At 39.9% G+C, this 16032-nt stretch overlaps 1 long non-coding RNA gene across 1 annotated transcript in view; it reads right to left on the bottom strand.

The window, feature by feature from the left end:
* The window catches only part of LOC130251744 (uncharacterized), a 434188-nt gene that overhangs the window by 320920 nt on the left and 97236 nt on the right, over positions 1-16032 (bottom strand). Inside the window, exon 2 of the long non-coding RNA XR_008840217.1 lies at positions 3594-3656. This is a non-coding gene — a long non-coding RNA (uncharacterized LOC130251744). The remainder of the gene's footprint in view (positions 1-3593; positions 3657-16032) is intronic.

Raw genomic sequence — 16032 nt, 5'->3', positions numbered from 1 at the left:
TACTGAAAACAGGAAACCAAGGACACTTCTATTTCCAAATGACATTTATTATCACTCCCTCCTCCCCTTTTTAAGCAGAAAACAAAGCTAAATTTAACCAAAATTTTTTCAAGAAGTACAATCATTTTATTATGTTCCCACTTGCTAGAAGTATCAAGAGAAACATTAAGTAGAGATTTTTTTTTCCATCTAAGCCACTTTTTCCATTTGAATCCCCATGAAAAGAAACAATGATCTGTTGCACAAAGCAAGAGAACTACTAAAACTTGGTTTGCCATGATCACTTTTTGTTCTGCCACACCACCTCATGCCCCTCATCGTGCAGAGGACATCAGTGAATGCTGAGGTTTGTCTCACTGCTGCTGCCAACAGAGAGAAATGGCATCAAATGAGCCCTGTCCATCCTTTCCTCACTGAAATATCCCCATCCCACATCCAGACACCAGTAATTATGCAACTCATAAAACATAATGACTTTGAGATGTTGTTCTGCTCTGCAAACAGGTTTGGAAATGCCAAAGTCACTGCAGGGAGAAGAGGAACAGACCCAGGCTGTGCCTCACGTCCTCAGAAAGCTGGGCTGGTGTGAGGTGCACTCAGGAACAGAGCAGCTGAATGCCTTAGAGGAGGCTACAGCATTCCCCTGGAATTTTGTTTTGGAAAATAAAACTGAACTGACAGTCACGGGGAAAAAAAACCCACCAAACAAAAACCAAAAAATTCTAACCTTGATCTGCCTCAAGTCAGGGAGGAACTGGCTGTTCTGCTTATCCATTAGGGAAAGACACAGTCCCCACATCTCAGGGAAAACTATTTTTAGAGATAATCAATTGCAGCACAGTCACAAGAATCAACAAGTGCAGATATAGATAAAGGGAATAGAGATTCTGATTTTCACAAAAGCTGTACTTCACATTTCAGCATTTCAGTCAAGATATTGTCCAGCTGCCTCATATTTCAGCAGGACAGGAATAATTGAGTCAGACATGTACTGGAGTCACTGGAGTGGAGAGATTGTCTAAGGTCTTCTCTGAAGAGCAATCAATGTTATTCTTCCCCCTTTCATTTTGCCATTCCTATTGTTCAAATAAAAACAAAGAACCAACCACCAAACCCAAGAGTGAAGTCTCACTTGGGTTCCTCCAGTGCTGCCAGGAGAAGCACAATTCCCAAGCCCCCCTCCTGCACTGAAGTGTCCCCATGAACCTGGTGTGCTCTCCTTTCTCCAGGAAAGGCAGGTGCATTATTGCCAAAACCCAGGACACCCACTCAACAGCAAGACACTGATGAGTTTTAGTACCCTCTAAATAAGAGAATTTGCTCACTTATTTTAAAATATTGCCATGTGACAGTGGAATAAGTCACACAATCAAAATACTATAGGAAAAACAGAATAAGAAAATATTCCAGATACTAAACCTACTGATCCAAGCACAATGCTCTTGAATCCCTCCTGAACTCTGACACAAACCTTTGCTGTGGCATCAGACAAGAAGCCCAACACCTTGTTTGCTTCTCCCTAAACAATGCTGTAATTTATTCATTGCTTATAAAATACCACAGGTAATAATCCTTTATCCACAAATATCACAAGTTTAGGGAAAGAGCTTGTTTCAGCCACTTTGTCAGAGGCATGAAATAGGCAATATCATGCAAGATGAGAAATCTGAAAGGAGTATTTAGTGCAGAATGGAAAAACTGCTGTTGTCTAACATAAAAAGGTTCAGTGTAGTCATGCTTTAATATTTCCCAAAAGCTAAATCACATTATTCTGAGAACACCTTCAGCATCATCCCCTCCTAGTCAAAAACTAATTTCATTTTTTGCGATGTCACAAGAAAAGAAATGGCCTCGGTATGGAATATGCAAAATATAAACCTGATAAATTCTGGAAGAGATGCTTCTCATGATCTACCTGATTTAAAACCAGTTTCTTTAAAAACACTTAACTAAGTGTTTACACACACTTTTAAAAACTAAGGTCTGAAACGGACACAGAGAAGGTTTGTGTCATCCTGCCTGTCACCTCTTAAGACCAAAAAGGATAATTGCTCATAGTGAAACCAAAAAGGACAGTTGTTCACAGTGATAAGAACTTCACAAGTATTGAGAGAGTAATTGGATTGCAACAAAATCCAGTGCAGGACATCTGTTCACTGATCCTCACACCTCATCAAGGCAGCTTTATATTTACCTGTTTCTGCCCCTCCTGTCATTCTAAGTCACAGCCACTTTTTGTAAGCACATGGAGCATCTTCAAAAGCTAATACAGCTGTGCTGGGCCTCTTCAGCAGAGACAAAAATGGAAGTGTTCTGTCTCATGAATCAAATCTTGTCCTTAGTGAGTGTCCAGAGCAGAGAGATGCAAAAGTCTCTCTTAAGGCAGTTCAGTGAGAGCAGGCAGGTTTTGTAGACACCCTCCAAAACCCATTGGGAGGTCAGAATTTTCCTTTGGAGATCCCTGTCTCCTTTTATTGACTATAGAAGAATCCCAGCACAACTCATCTCCTATTTAGACACTTTGAGCAAGAGATAAAGCCAAGAAGAGGGGTCAGGATCCTGCAGGAAAAGCCACAAAACAGCTGAAGCTCAGTACTTGTACTGCCTGTGTTTCAATTCCACGTGTGTGAAAGGGGATAACATCCCTGCCCCAACTCACAAGGGCACAATAAACACATTAATGATCATTATGCCCCCTGAAAATATGGTAATGAAGGTTGTAAGCATGAGCACCACCACTGGAAATGTTTCTGGGCACTGAGTTCCACTTACCAGCTCTCTGTGTCGTGCAGAGCTTCCTTGGGCAGGGATCCTGTGGCAGAACCTGCAGTGACCCTCAGCCTGTGCCCATCACAAGCTCTGGAGCATTTGTGAGCAAGGGCTGGGCTGCTGCCCCTCCAGGGGCACACATGGTGGCAGATGCTCCTGGTTTATTTCTTTAATTATGTTTCACATGCTCTGTGATTTCTCAGTCTCCTCAACTGCTAAATTCCATTACCACCTCCTCTGCCGACCAGTCTCCTCAGCACAGCAAATACAGCTTCCAAAGAGGATCCAGGGACACCAACCCCAGAGTGCAAAAGTCTTTGGTGATGGCCCTGCAGTGTCCCCTGCTCAGCTTCAGCAGATGAGCACAAGCAGGAAGGCAAAGCCTGCTCTCCAGCCTCAGGAAACAATTCCTTAAAAGCCTTCCAAGGTGACATTTTCCACCTTTTTCCCTGCACCATGTCACAGAAGGGAGGATGCTCTACCCCATGGCATCACTTTTCCTCATCAAGCATTTAATAGCAAAGATACTGTCATTTAAATTCCTGAAAAATTATAATTTTAGTTAACTCTGAGATAGAGCAGGGAGTTAGAACAGGTCCCCCTTCTCAAGAATCCCTTCTCTGATTTGAGCTTGAAGGTGAAATGAGTGAAGCTATAGAGTGCACTAACAGGAAACTGAGAAAAAGAAGGAAAATGGCAAATACTGGACTAGTCCTTACTCAGGACTAAAAAATCAGGCACATAAAATTGGTGAAAAATAACTGGTTTACAGCTAAAAGCAAACAGAGGAAATCTTGGGTGCACAACAATAATGCCAGCATTACCTTAGAAATGTCTCAGCCCAGTCCTTCAGTCCCAAGATCTCTTCAAAGCTGCGTGTTCAAGCTCTGGAAATTAAAATAATAACATAAAACATCATTAAAACAAAAATATTCTTATAACCATTCTGCAAGATCTTATTAAAAGAGCTAATAAAAGATGCTTTTCTCATTCCTGCAGCCCCACATCTGCCCAAGAAAAGGGGACAGAGCTGCAGGAGGGACACCTGGACATTTGGAGAGCCCTGAACACAGCAGCAGAGGGGCATGGTTGGCTCACCAAGAGATAATTGCTTCCTCCCTCTCCTCCCTAAATGTGATAAAATATAAATTATTTAAAAATTAGAGGCATTTAGAGTAACAGCCTTCCAAATGCACAGTATTTATTCCTTCTTTCATTGCCCACAGTTTATGGCATTGTCTGGCTTTGGGTGTGCTTTGCTGTTTTTTTTTCCCCCCCTCAGTTTACTCAGTATAAGGCTGGCACTGATCTCATCAATAAGAAATGAATTTTGGTAACTTTCAAAACCACTATATTATTTTTCCTTTTATTTGTAGTGAGTTTTTCTTCTCTCAGTGGTATTACTGCAATAAGTCAGTCATTATTTCTTTATGTTTTCCCTCCTTTCTTTAGTATTTCATTTCCCTTTACAGCACATCTCGTGATCACAAAGAAAACAGAGACACTTATTTCTTTTAACAGTTGAAATTGCTGCAAGTGATTTAACTGTCATTTAATCTGATTCCTCTCTTCTGTCTGTGGAGAAATATGTTTAATGTACTGGAAATTATGTTAATAAGAAAAAGCATTATCTCATTTAATGAAATAAATATACAAATATTTCAAAATAAAATAAAGAGGCAATCTTCACTGAGGAAAAAATGTCTCTTATGGTTTGCATAAAATAAACAAATGAGAAAAATTAATGAATACATTGAAATATACTGACAAAAATTATGCCTAAATTCAAAAGGGAAAAAAAGAGAGAAGGTGACTGAATTGCATCTCACCTAATCAGATGCTTTTTGAGACAACACAGAAGGAAGCTCAAAGGATCACAGTATAAATTATTTTTTTTAAATGATGTCTTTACCCTAGGCTAAACTTTTCTCCCCTCCTTTAAAATCTCTCAATTTTCCTGCCTTTTTTTGGTTGTTGTTTTACTTTCTTCAACCAGCATCAAAATAATATTTATTGTTTAAGGACTGCAATTGCCTCATCCTTTAATTATCTTTGATCCTGTGCCACAAAACATATTTAATTTATGGCAAAGAACTTTGAGCTCCTCTGATTTAGCTAATTGTAACAATCAATAACTCTGTTTCTAAGCTTTTCCATTCTGAAGGATGTAACTAGCATGCACTAAGGTTAAGCAAATATTGTTAGTGGGGAGAGAAAAACTTGTAGCAATTATGTAATAAAAGCATGACCACTGCAACAGAAACACATAATTAGCGATTTAATTACAGACATCAAAACAAACTAAAGATGTCAATAAAAAAAAAAATCTCCTGTGACAAACTGATTTCATTTCCCTGTTCTGCAATTCTAGATCTTTGTGTATTTCTTTCTGTTTCCTTGTTTTCCAGAAATACAGAGCTCAGAACCCGAAGAGGAGACTCGGTGCCATCCGTTTGGGTGTGACTGTGGTAGGGATTTGATGCAATCCTGGGATTACTTTCTCACTGGCAGAATCAGTGCCTTCACTCATCCCACAGTGGATTTTTTTAACTCCCCTTTCGAAGGGCCCAGCAGAGCTGAGTGTGCTGTGGTGCCAGTTCCTCCGGGGAGCTGCAGTCACTTGTGTCACGAACCTTCTCCAGGCATTTTCTGAGTGCTCCAGTTTCTGTCTCTGCTTCCCCACTCCTCACCAAGTGCTGTGGATCACAACAGCTCCAGCTCAGCCACTTCTGCTGCCCAGAATAACCAGCCAGAGTGTGATGTGGAGAGATCTCAAGTGGCTTTCTCACTTGAAATCCGGAGTTTTACTTTCCCACAGCTCTTCTTTCAGTTTATGGGCTTGCGAGTGGGAATTTGAGCAGGACAGAAGTTGTGCAGTGAACGATTTGGGTCAGCATTAAACAGGTCACCTTTTCATTTTTAAAAAGTACATAAAAAGCCTTACAGTGAAATTCTAAACCCACCAAAGTCAGGAGCAAAACTCCCACCAGCTTCAGTGGGGATTTCAACCTGTGCTCGCAGAGGTGTATTCCTGAAACACGCAAGGGGCACACCACAAATCCAGATTCACCACTCCTGACAGAAATCTTCTTGAGGGTCTACACCTGTTTCATCGGGATTGGAGGCTTAAGCTGCTTTTTAACCACTAAAAGAGATTCAAAACAAATCCTAGAAAATGGTTGCTCTCAAGTGTAGCTTATCATTCATGTAAAACAATAATTCATTTAAATAAATTTAAAATCACTATTTTCTATACACACATATTAAAACCCAGACTCTGTAAAAACACCAGAATTTGTTTTCAATTATGTACTTCTTTTTCTGCTAAATTTCAATTCTATGGAAAACATTCCCTACAGTTTTTGTGATCAGGGTTTACAGAAATATTCAGGAGAGAATCACCCATCGTATTCATAGCTTTATATTTCTAATTCGCGGTTTACAGGCATTTAAAAACAAAAAGCTAATCCCCACTGTAGTTCTTTTATAACTAGAGTGAAGAGTGGTCAGCAGTACAAATGAATTAGGAAATTATTCCCCTGCTGGGAAAAAATATGGCACTGTTAATATGCAGGAATGGCTCCAAAGTGCTCTGGGTCGGACCCACAAATGTGACTCCAGCCTCCAAATCCCTCTGGGTTAGACCCAAAAATGTGGCTCCAGGATATAAAGCCAAGTTGAAAAATTATAATAATCTGATATATTCCTCTTGCAACAATACTTAAGGGAGATGGATCAAAAGAGTGGAAGCATTGACATTTTTTATTTCAATGTCTTTTGAGTGATCAAAAGACTATTGACATGAACAAACCATCCTGTCAAGTTACAAAGAAAGAACCCCAAAATCTCTTTTAAAAAAGGTGTCTGTTTTTAAACTTGCATCTAAAAAAAATCTGTAAGCCCTGCCTGACACAAACCTGAATGTTTTCTCATTCAAGATTTTGAAAGGCAGACATCCTTTTTTCAAAGGATACTTGTACAGCAAAAGCTTAATATTTTTAAGCAAAATCGAGTAAATCAAAGTTCCTAAAATCAACACCTTCTTTTGTCTTCTTTTTTTCTAACACCTTTGTCTCTTTTCCAATTTCTTGTCCTATTCTTGACAGCAAAAAAATGATGGAAGGAGACAGCAAAGCTACTTAAGGAGGTATTCAGCAATACATTTGACTCAAAGGAATTTTTTCTTTCACTGAACACACTCAGTATCCTGAATTTCAGCCATCTTGCACATTTAGCTTTTCTTGTTGTAAGGCTAAATCTGGATGAAATCAAACCCAAAAAAATCAAATCCTTACATGTGCAGAGGAGAACTACAAATAGAGCCCTTTTGTACCCATGCTATGATTTAAAAAAAAAATCTCTTCTCTGTGGGTACATCTTCCACCATATTTTGGGATCCATAAACTTGTCAAGAAGAAGGATGGCACAGACAGATCCTCACAAGCACATCCCTAACTCGTCTCATCTTCCAGAAGACATGGATGCCCATGTGGGATCTGCAGAGAAATGAACTCCTGCTCCTGGGAAATGCCAGGGAGAGCATCCCACTGCATAACCTGTGCAGGAATTCCCTGATTCCACCTGTATTCTATGGCCAGGTCCACACAGATTCAATGCCTGGTGCCAGAGGCAAAGGGGAAGCTGCTGCTGCATCTTCCAGACCTTTTGGCTGCCATGGATTGCAGACATTCCTGCAACATCCTCTGCAGCATCACTGAAAGGAAAAGCTAAGAGTGTCTTATGTACTTCTGAGGTTGTTCCTGCCTCTTTCATGTAATTCCTTTAGACTATTATCAGTCTTTTTAAACACAGTTGAATTTATTTGATTTTTGCATTTTTTCCCTCTGTTCCTTTAATGAAAGGAATTAATTTATATGCTTTTGAAGAGCTCTCTGCTTTCCCACAATGCAACTGGCTGCTTTTGCCTCAAAATGGGAGAATTCACCAGCCTGAACCTCAGGAATGTGCACAAATACTCAATCTAGAAAAACCAAGTAGGTGCTTGAAACCACAACATGGAAATGCATCTCTTTGAGCAGAAATGCAGAATTTCAATGCCAAACAGTGAATGGCTGCACCTCTTCACCCAACCCTTTTGTGTTTGTATTTCTTGAAGCACATATTTTTGCAAACTACATTATCTATTCCACAGGAGTACATCACTAACCCAGCAATATTGAAATACTGAAAATACACTGGAAATATCTGAACTACAGAGAATTTAGAAACAGGAGGAAGAGTAAATAGGAAGGAAAAGGATGTGGATGCCTTAGCTTTGCAGACCCATTTTGGTTTTGTTGTGCAGACTGCAAATATTGCTCCATTTGATTTCCATCAAAGACAGTATTTTTAACCAACTCCACAGAACTAAAGCAGCAAGTTGTGCCAGGTACTTTATTTTTAAATTCTTCCCCTTGTTTGTCAACAGTGACAATTGATAGCAGACATCTGAAAACTTCCAGCATCCTTGATACTGATTTTGAAGAGATCTTGATACCTGACTATCGAACTTCTACAAAAAGCATTCTCAAAGATTTGGGAGTAAAAGCAAATGCAAGGCACAGCCTTCAACCAATTGAGACCATTGACAAAAGTATGGCCTCTATTAGCAGGCTATTTGTTATTTGCTGCAGAATTCTACACTGATTTATTAAATTGTGACAACTTCAACACAAGCCATGATGCACCTCTATAAATACATAAAGGAAGAAATATTGGGGGGTTCCCCTTGAAGTGAGGCTTTGTGCTTTCATGTTCTCCATAGAAGCTGCTTGTGGTCACATTGAAATTACTGGGGACTTCACACTTCATCCTTCAAGACTTCTGGGTTTGTCTTGCAGCAGTTGCAAGGGCAGCCAGCGTGTCTGTGGGATTCAGCACTGACAAGTGGAGCTGTAGACACCTCATCATCCCCCAAGAATGTCCCCCATAAGTGAAACCAGAAGAAACTCTCCACAGCCTATTCAGCCCCAAACACACGAGTACATGAGCAAGACAGATGCTCCCAACATGAGTAACGACAGAGTTCCTGTTCTGCCAAATGAGCTTTTGTCCTCCCTTATCATTCTAACAAGTCAACCTGGGAAACCATCTGCAAAGCTGAGAACAAGCAGCATTTTTTTTGGTGAAATATGTTAAAAATCACTTCCTCACAGCTTTGCAAGGAACTAGACATATTTATCACAGTGCTTTCCAGGTAGCCCATTTTGGGGATCTACACTTGTGCAGGAGACTTTTCAGGTCACAAAAACAGCCGTAACATCTAAATTTAGGGAAGTTGTCAGACATGGAAGTCTGGAGACTTGTAAACGTCCCTGTTTCCAGGTTTGCAGGAAACTCAGAGTCCCCTGCTTCTCATCCTCATGGAAATTACAAGCACATACATTTCTTTGTGCTGTCTCCAGCACATCTCCACCTGAACATTGCTTGCTTCAACCCAACGAAAAGGTGCTAACAAATACAATTAAATGTTTCCAGACTCCAAAAGCTGTGCAGCACCAGTCCCAGTGAAGTAGTACAGAAAGGTTAAGGAAGATTTTTTGCCTTTAGCATTATTTTTTGCCTTTTTTTTTAGCTGGCTTTCATGGGATACACAATCCATTGTTGGCTGATAAAATTAGAACATCAGAGATAGCCTAACTAGAATGCAATTTATCACTGTAGTATTCCAGTATATAGAATTTCTATTCCTTAAATAAACATATTTCTTTAAAGTGTCAACACAACCAAGAAATCTGATCTCCTAGACAATATTCCAGGCTTGATGTATTTTTATTGCTCCCCAGTAATGAAGTTTTAACTCTTGATATATTCCTGCTATTTAACTGCCATTTCAACAAAACTAAAATGATCCATTTCCGAAGTTGGTTCAGGCAGAGCCCTGACATTGTGCAAAGGAATGTGCCCAGGTGTTCTCCCCAGAAGCTCCCACCATAATGCTTCACTGACAGGGGAGAGGAGCTGCAAGAATAAAGAACATATTTAAATGCATAACACAATCGAGGCCAGCAATTCGTTCTGCACCAGTTGCACATGTAAATAAGGGGCACTGAGTAACTTTTTTTCCTGTATTTGCAGTTTGTGGAGTGAGTGCTGGTCCTTTGTAAAGCTCCCATGTGGTGGGAATGGCACTGCTCTGCCACACTGCAGTGAGTCCCCCTCCCAGGCACTCAGATTTAACCATGATAACTTCTATTCAAAGTTACCACTGCAGAAAGAGATTTGAATGAACAACTTCTATCACATTTATACTTGTCATTTGGGATTAGTTAATCCCACATCAACTCTGTACATAATATATAATTGCATATCAACAATATCAGCCTGGAAATGTGTCTCACTTCTTCCAGCAGTTTCCCAAGTTAAGCATTTCTGTCCTGCTAATGAACCCTTTGTTCCAGTGAATATGATTCTGCCAGGAACTTAATGCATGTAAATGTAATGACATAAGAGCATTACATAACCACTCTCCTACAGGAGTTGATACAGTACAGAATATAATGAAGCCAGACTATAAATGATGCATATACCTGCAAGGGAAAAGGAGCCTTTTTTCATTTAGTGAAGCTCTATAAATAACAACGTGGCAAGGAATGGTTTCAAGTGCTTCAAAATGTTTGGGGAAAGGGATCAATCGATGTGCTGCTGAATTGTTAAATAGAAAGGAAAAAGGCAGCTAAAAGATTAGAAGGGACTTGGACTTTCTAAGAATTTTAAAGCTAAAAGCTGTAATAAAATCTAGGAAAACACCTACATTCACCACCCCATCCTGCATTAGAGAATGTTCTCGCTACTTCTTCCCTCGCATTTTGGAATCAAAGGCATGTGCAGCAGGAATCGGAACATCCAGGAGCAGATTCTGAAGCTGTTCCCTTCAGAACACTTCCCTCGACATCAGCTGGCTCAGTTGACTCACACCAGGCAAATATTACCTTCCACAAGGAAGGAAACAAACAACTCTTGTGGCTTTTCTATGCTCCAAATAGAGGAAACCCAGCAATCTTTACAGAACAATATCTGAATTAAATTCTTCCCTCTTTGTCCTTCTCCCTCTCTCCCTTTCACTGCACAGCTACCTTGAAAAGAGCAAGAAAAGGTAAAGCTGCACCCAGCACTGAGGTGCAGCAACAGCTTGGGAAACAACAACTGTTCCCCAAACAAAAAACCCATTTGTTTGCATTTAGAGAACTGAAAAGAACAACTGTTCACTTACATAAGTCCTGACTTTACCTAAGACGAGGCTGTAATTCCAAGTGCACTTCCTAAAACATTTTGTGCTGGGGTTATTTATGTTATCCTGAGTAAGAAGTGCTCCTCTTGTTGCATGTATAAATAAATTAGTATATAAGCAGACTCTGAAGTGTCTCTATTTTGCATACAACCACCTCCCTATCTTCCCCCCATCGACTTTGTGTTTGACAGAAGGAATTTCACCTCTGCCCACTCCTTCTCAGGCTGGTATCAGTGAACTCGAGGCAAAGAATCCACAAGTGCTGACTTAAATTGAATTATATTCCAGAAATTCTTTCTGAATTTTGAATTTCTTGTAATTTACTGCAGGAAGATGCAAAATATTTTTCTGAGTATCAGCAAAAAAAATTTATATTAAAGATGCTTCACTTTTTTGCCTTTTTTATTTAGCCAGAATTTAAGCCCAGCATTTGAAATCCTCGAATGTGATGAGCCAAAACTCTGGAAATAAGTTTTGCAGAAAAAGTCCAGCTGCATCACAAATTAAACCAAACTAAAGCAACATTAAGGTGCAATTAAGACCTTCAAAGTGAGGGAGCTCAGACCGAGGGCTCTTACTTTGTGAGAAAGGTGTATTAGCACAATTGTTAGCTTTTTTTTCTCCAAAGTTCTGTTTCTGGAAGTTCTGTTTGGAATACAGAGACAGCACAAACTAATTTGTCACACAAACTGATAAACTTTGCACAGCATTTGAAAAGGAAGGAAAGGAGACAAGTTGCCAAACTCTTGGGATCCATGTATAAATTGGACCTTTCTCATGCATTTTTCATTGCTATGTAACTCTTCCCTCAGTTCAGACTTTGCAATGCACTGCTAAAAAGTGCATTCTAGATTTTCAGATTCACAGCACCGTACATGGCAATTTTAGAGGTGTTTGTATGCAGGTAGGCACCTGCACGTTTTAGGAGCTGCTCACAGGTCCTCACATCGGCACATTTGGGGCACTGGGAACGATCCCTGCGAGTCCATTCACACAACAGATTGAGGGGTTTTCAGAGGAACTCTTTCCAAACTACACACGAGTAAGACACGTTTCATCAGCCCCCAGGGCAGGTTCCACTTGGGCCGCGGGTATTTACATCTCTTTGAGTAATGAATACCAAATCAAACCCCATTTGCACCACAGGCTGAGGTCATGCAGTTCTGATGCTGATAAAATATATAACGTCTGGTATAAGTAATTATTTTGTTGATTTTATACCTTAGCCCATTTTGCTTGTATATACAGTGTTAAAAGCTAATATATTATTCAGTAGCTATAAAGGGCTTTTTTTCTGGTCTTTTCAGTGGTGTTATTGTCTTTCACATCCTGTCAGAGCATTAAGATGTCACAGAACTTTGCAACAATTTACTGCTCAAACCAACGTGCTCTTCACTGATATCATCTCGATGAAGAAGGGTGCTGGCACTACTTTATTAAAATACAAGCTTTAAGAGCCTGCCCAAAATGTGGCTAAAACACCAACTACAGTTAGGGGAGGGACAGAATGATTTGGCACCAAATGATTTGGTACAAAATTTCCAGGTATATTATTTTGGAAGTAAGAATCAGTCAGAAACATATCATAATAAAAATATAGATGTTATATATGTACTATCTATCCCAAAAGAATCGTGTAAAGAAAAGAATAAAAATCACTTGTTATAGGTGGTTTTGGATGTTCTTATTCCAGGGAGAAAACCAGGGGTGCAGCAGCACAGGTTGAGAGGGTTGTGATTGGCAATCCTTGTTTCTTCTCCAACAAAAATAGCAACACCCTAACGCTAGGCCTCCCTTTAAGAAAATGACAAGAATATTCTCTATCCAGTGGAATGTTTGCATCAATCATGTACCTGTGGCTCTCACAGTGAGCTGGACTATTACAAGATTGATGATAAGCTCAGACACAATACTTGACCTAAATACATTATGTAGCAGTGGATGCCTGTTAAGTAGGTCAGCACGGGCTCTTAAAAGTTATGCAAAACTTATTGCTGCCACACAGGCAGCATGTCAGGAGTCGAGAGGGATGAGAATCAATTTTATAGGCTGCAGGAAATCTCTTCTCATCATATGGAAATCGGTTTCACCATATTTAAAGTGTCTTAAATACTGGGATACGCTGCTTGTCACATGTCCTTAGGTCTCCAGGTGAAATCCAAGTGAGGTGGGCAGCCCGTGAGAAGCATGAGGATGATCCGGAGGTTCATGTACATGGCAGGCTCCTCTTTGAAAGTAATTGTTCAAATAAATATTTTCCATTCTTGCAGTCAAACAAATTGTGATTTATGGGATGCATCAGACAAGCCTGTCAAGCTAAGGAAGTCTGTATTTAGTAGTGATTAATCAGAGATAGCTATATTACCCTGCCTGGATCTTGGAAGCTCTTCAGCAGTGTGGTGGAGAGAGATCAAAGTCCAGGGACTTGCTGGGGTGGTCCCCACATGTGAGGGGTTTGGCCACACAGCAGGACACAGATTGCACCTGCCAAAAATAGCTGGGAACTGCTTCCTCATCCCTTTCTACACACTTGGAGCACTAGGTTTTGGGAAAGTTAAGAAAAAAAGGATCCTTTCTGACTGCAAAGCCACTGAGGTCCACTCTGCATTGAGCCATCAGCCTGGATGTTCATGCAGGACTGAGCCTCTGAAGGAGGCAAGTCCAGCCTGATTCAAGTGGCTCGTGTAATGTGACTTGAAAACTTTGCAACCTCTAAACTGATCTGAATTTCTGACTTTACCAACTGGGTACCTTCTACAGCAATTACTAAACAAACCATTAATGCCTCAAGAGACCACACTGGGCCCACCCTCCAAATGTGTGAGAAAAGCCCTGAAATGCAGGATTTTCATGTTTCAAAGTCTTGCCCTGTCACACTGACAGAGTCATTTCCCCTCAGCACAGGAGGAGACATGGCCATGGCATTGTGGTGGCATAGAGCCACGTGGAACCTCCTTCCTACAAAGAAGCCTCTTGAAGATAAGTACACATGAGGAGTGAGGACTTACACATCACTTACTCTGCTTTTCCTCTGCCCACACTCAGCAACTCACTGACAAATGTCAGTAAAAAAAACCCCCAGGCTATTCACTAGTTACAAGAATGTACCAAGGAAAAAAAATCAGTGATAAAAGCAAGTGTTTTTTTGAGGAGAGTGAGGAAATAGGTGTAGAAGTGTGCCTTGGAAAAGCAAGTCTCATGAAGGCTTCCGACCAGCCTCACAGTAATGTGGCTCATGTATGCAAGTTGCATATTTTAGTTAGCATTTAACTCAGAAGCTTTTCCTTTGAGACAAGTGATTATTTTCTTTTCCTGTCTGACCCAGTAAATACTGCAGTGCTCCACGATACTGTATTTGTGCCCTGCAGGCAGCAATGTCCCACCAACTTTCCACCAAATGCTCGTAACACAAGGCAGAATGACACCAAAAAAATGGGGAGTATTATTTTGCATGCTGCAAACAAATACATGCTATTGTGTTTCTTCTTTTATTGTTTTGTTATTTCATCATTATTCACCACAGTTCTTGCCTTCATTTGCAGAGTTTGGGTTTTAATGTAATGGCCATTCAATAAAAATGTTGCTTTTAAGGGTTTGCTTATCATCCCATTTTCTCTTCAACCCTTCAGCAACCATATGGCAAGCAATCAGGTCTGCAATCACTAGGTCCATATTATGTAGAGCATGATTTCAGCATTATGCTATTACCCATCTGTTTCTGTAGAAAAAGACATGAACCCTTGTATAAGAGGTCAGTGGTTTCATTGCACACCGTATTCCAGAAATCCATCTCTGTTCACTTGAGATCACTTTCGTGATTTACTGTAGTCTTTTAAGCAAGGCTCTTTTTTCATTTTTTTTTTCATTCTTTTTTTTTTTTTTTTTTTAAATATAGACAACCAGCACAATTTGTCTGTCTGTTGTATAAAAATATTTGTAACTGTCATTGGATGCACTTATGCTCTCTTAGTTAAAGATGCTCTCCTGAGATGGTGCCATTTTCTTAAACAAGAGACAAAAAAAAAGAGAGTGGAAGGTTCACCTATTTCCATTTGTTTAACAGATTACACCAGGAATAATGATGTTTGCTGTTCAATTAGGAGCTAGAAGGAATTCTCTTTTGCTTTGTTTCTTTGGTTTCAGCAATAGGCAAAGATGTATTTGACTTTCCATAGCAGAGGAATGCACCATAAAAGTACAGACATCATGGAAGTGCCAGTTTTTAATTTGACCTAATCCCTGGATTCTGCCCACAACAAAGACAAATCAAGGGACTTCAACTGCAGCCTATCAAGCTAAGAAAAGGGAAAAAATTAAGATAGAAAAAGGAAAAATTGTCTCATGCCAAGGAACTTAACTGCAGGTCACTGTTAACCACAGCACGTAACCAGACACTTCGGTTCCCTGCTGCCCTATAGCCAAAAAGTCTCTGCCATGATAAAGAAATACAAAAAACATGTCCAAAAATAAATTCAGCATTCTTTAAGTGTCACACTATTCACTGCTTGTACAACATGTTTAGCAGGATAGCTATGCTTGACTAGAGAAACACAATGGAATCCTCTTTAACAGCCTCTTTTAAGTAAACCACAAGCTTGACCTTAAACAAAAATAAATAAAAATTTCTCCATACAAGCCATTCAACAGCACAAAAGTGGTCTTTTAATCCAAATTATTTTGTAACAGCAGATTTGTCAGACACTTCCCAGACTCAGAGCTCATAAAAAAAAATTAAACAAAAAAGTACGTATTCAAATAATTTGAAAACACCAACAGAATAAAGACAAGGCAATAGCAGAGGCTATGGATGTGAAGGAGGGCTCAAAGGCAAAGGTGCTGCAGGGATGTTAAATCCTCAAAGAAGCTTGAGAGAGGAAAGAATGGATGAGACTGCTAAGATGTTCTTGTTGGCTACTACAAACTTCTCAGAAGTTGATTATTTTGTTGAAGGAAGCTAAAACAAAGAAACTAATTTGGTAAAGTTGGACTTTAAATGGAAAGAGAAAGCCATAGAAGGTTCCAAAACATCTGTG

This window comes from Oenanthe melanoleuca, chromosome 3, assembly GCF_029582105.1.
Source record: "Oenanthe melanoleuca isolate GR-GAL-2019-014 chromosome 3, OMel1.0, whole genome shotgun sequence".
Classification (NCBI taxonomy): domain Eukaryota; kingdom Metazoa; phylum Chordata; class Aves; order Passeriformes; family Muscicapidae; genus Oenanthe; species Oenanthe melanoleuca.
Note: the sequence above shows the minus strand (reverse complement) of the source record. Positions and strands in the feature narration are given on the sequence as shown.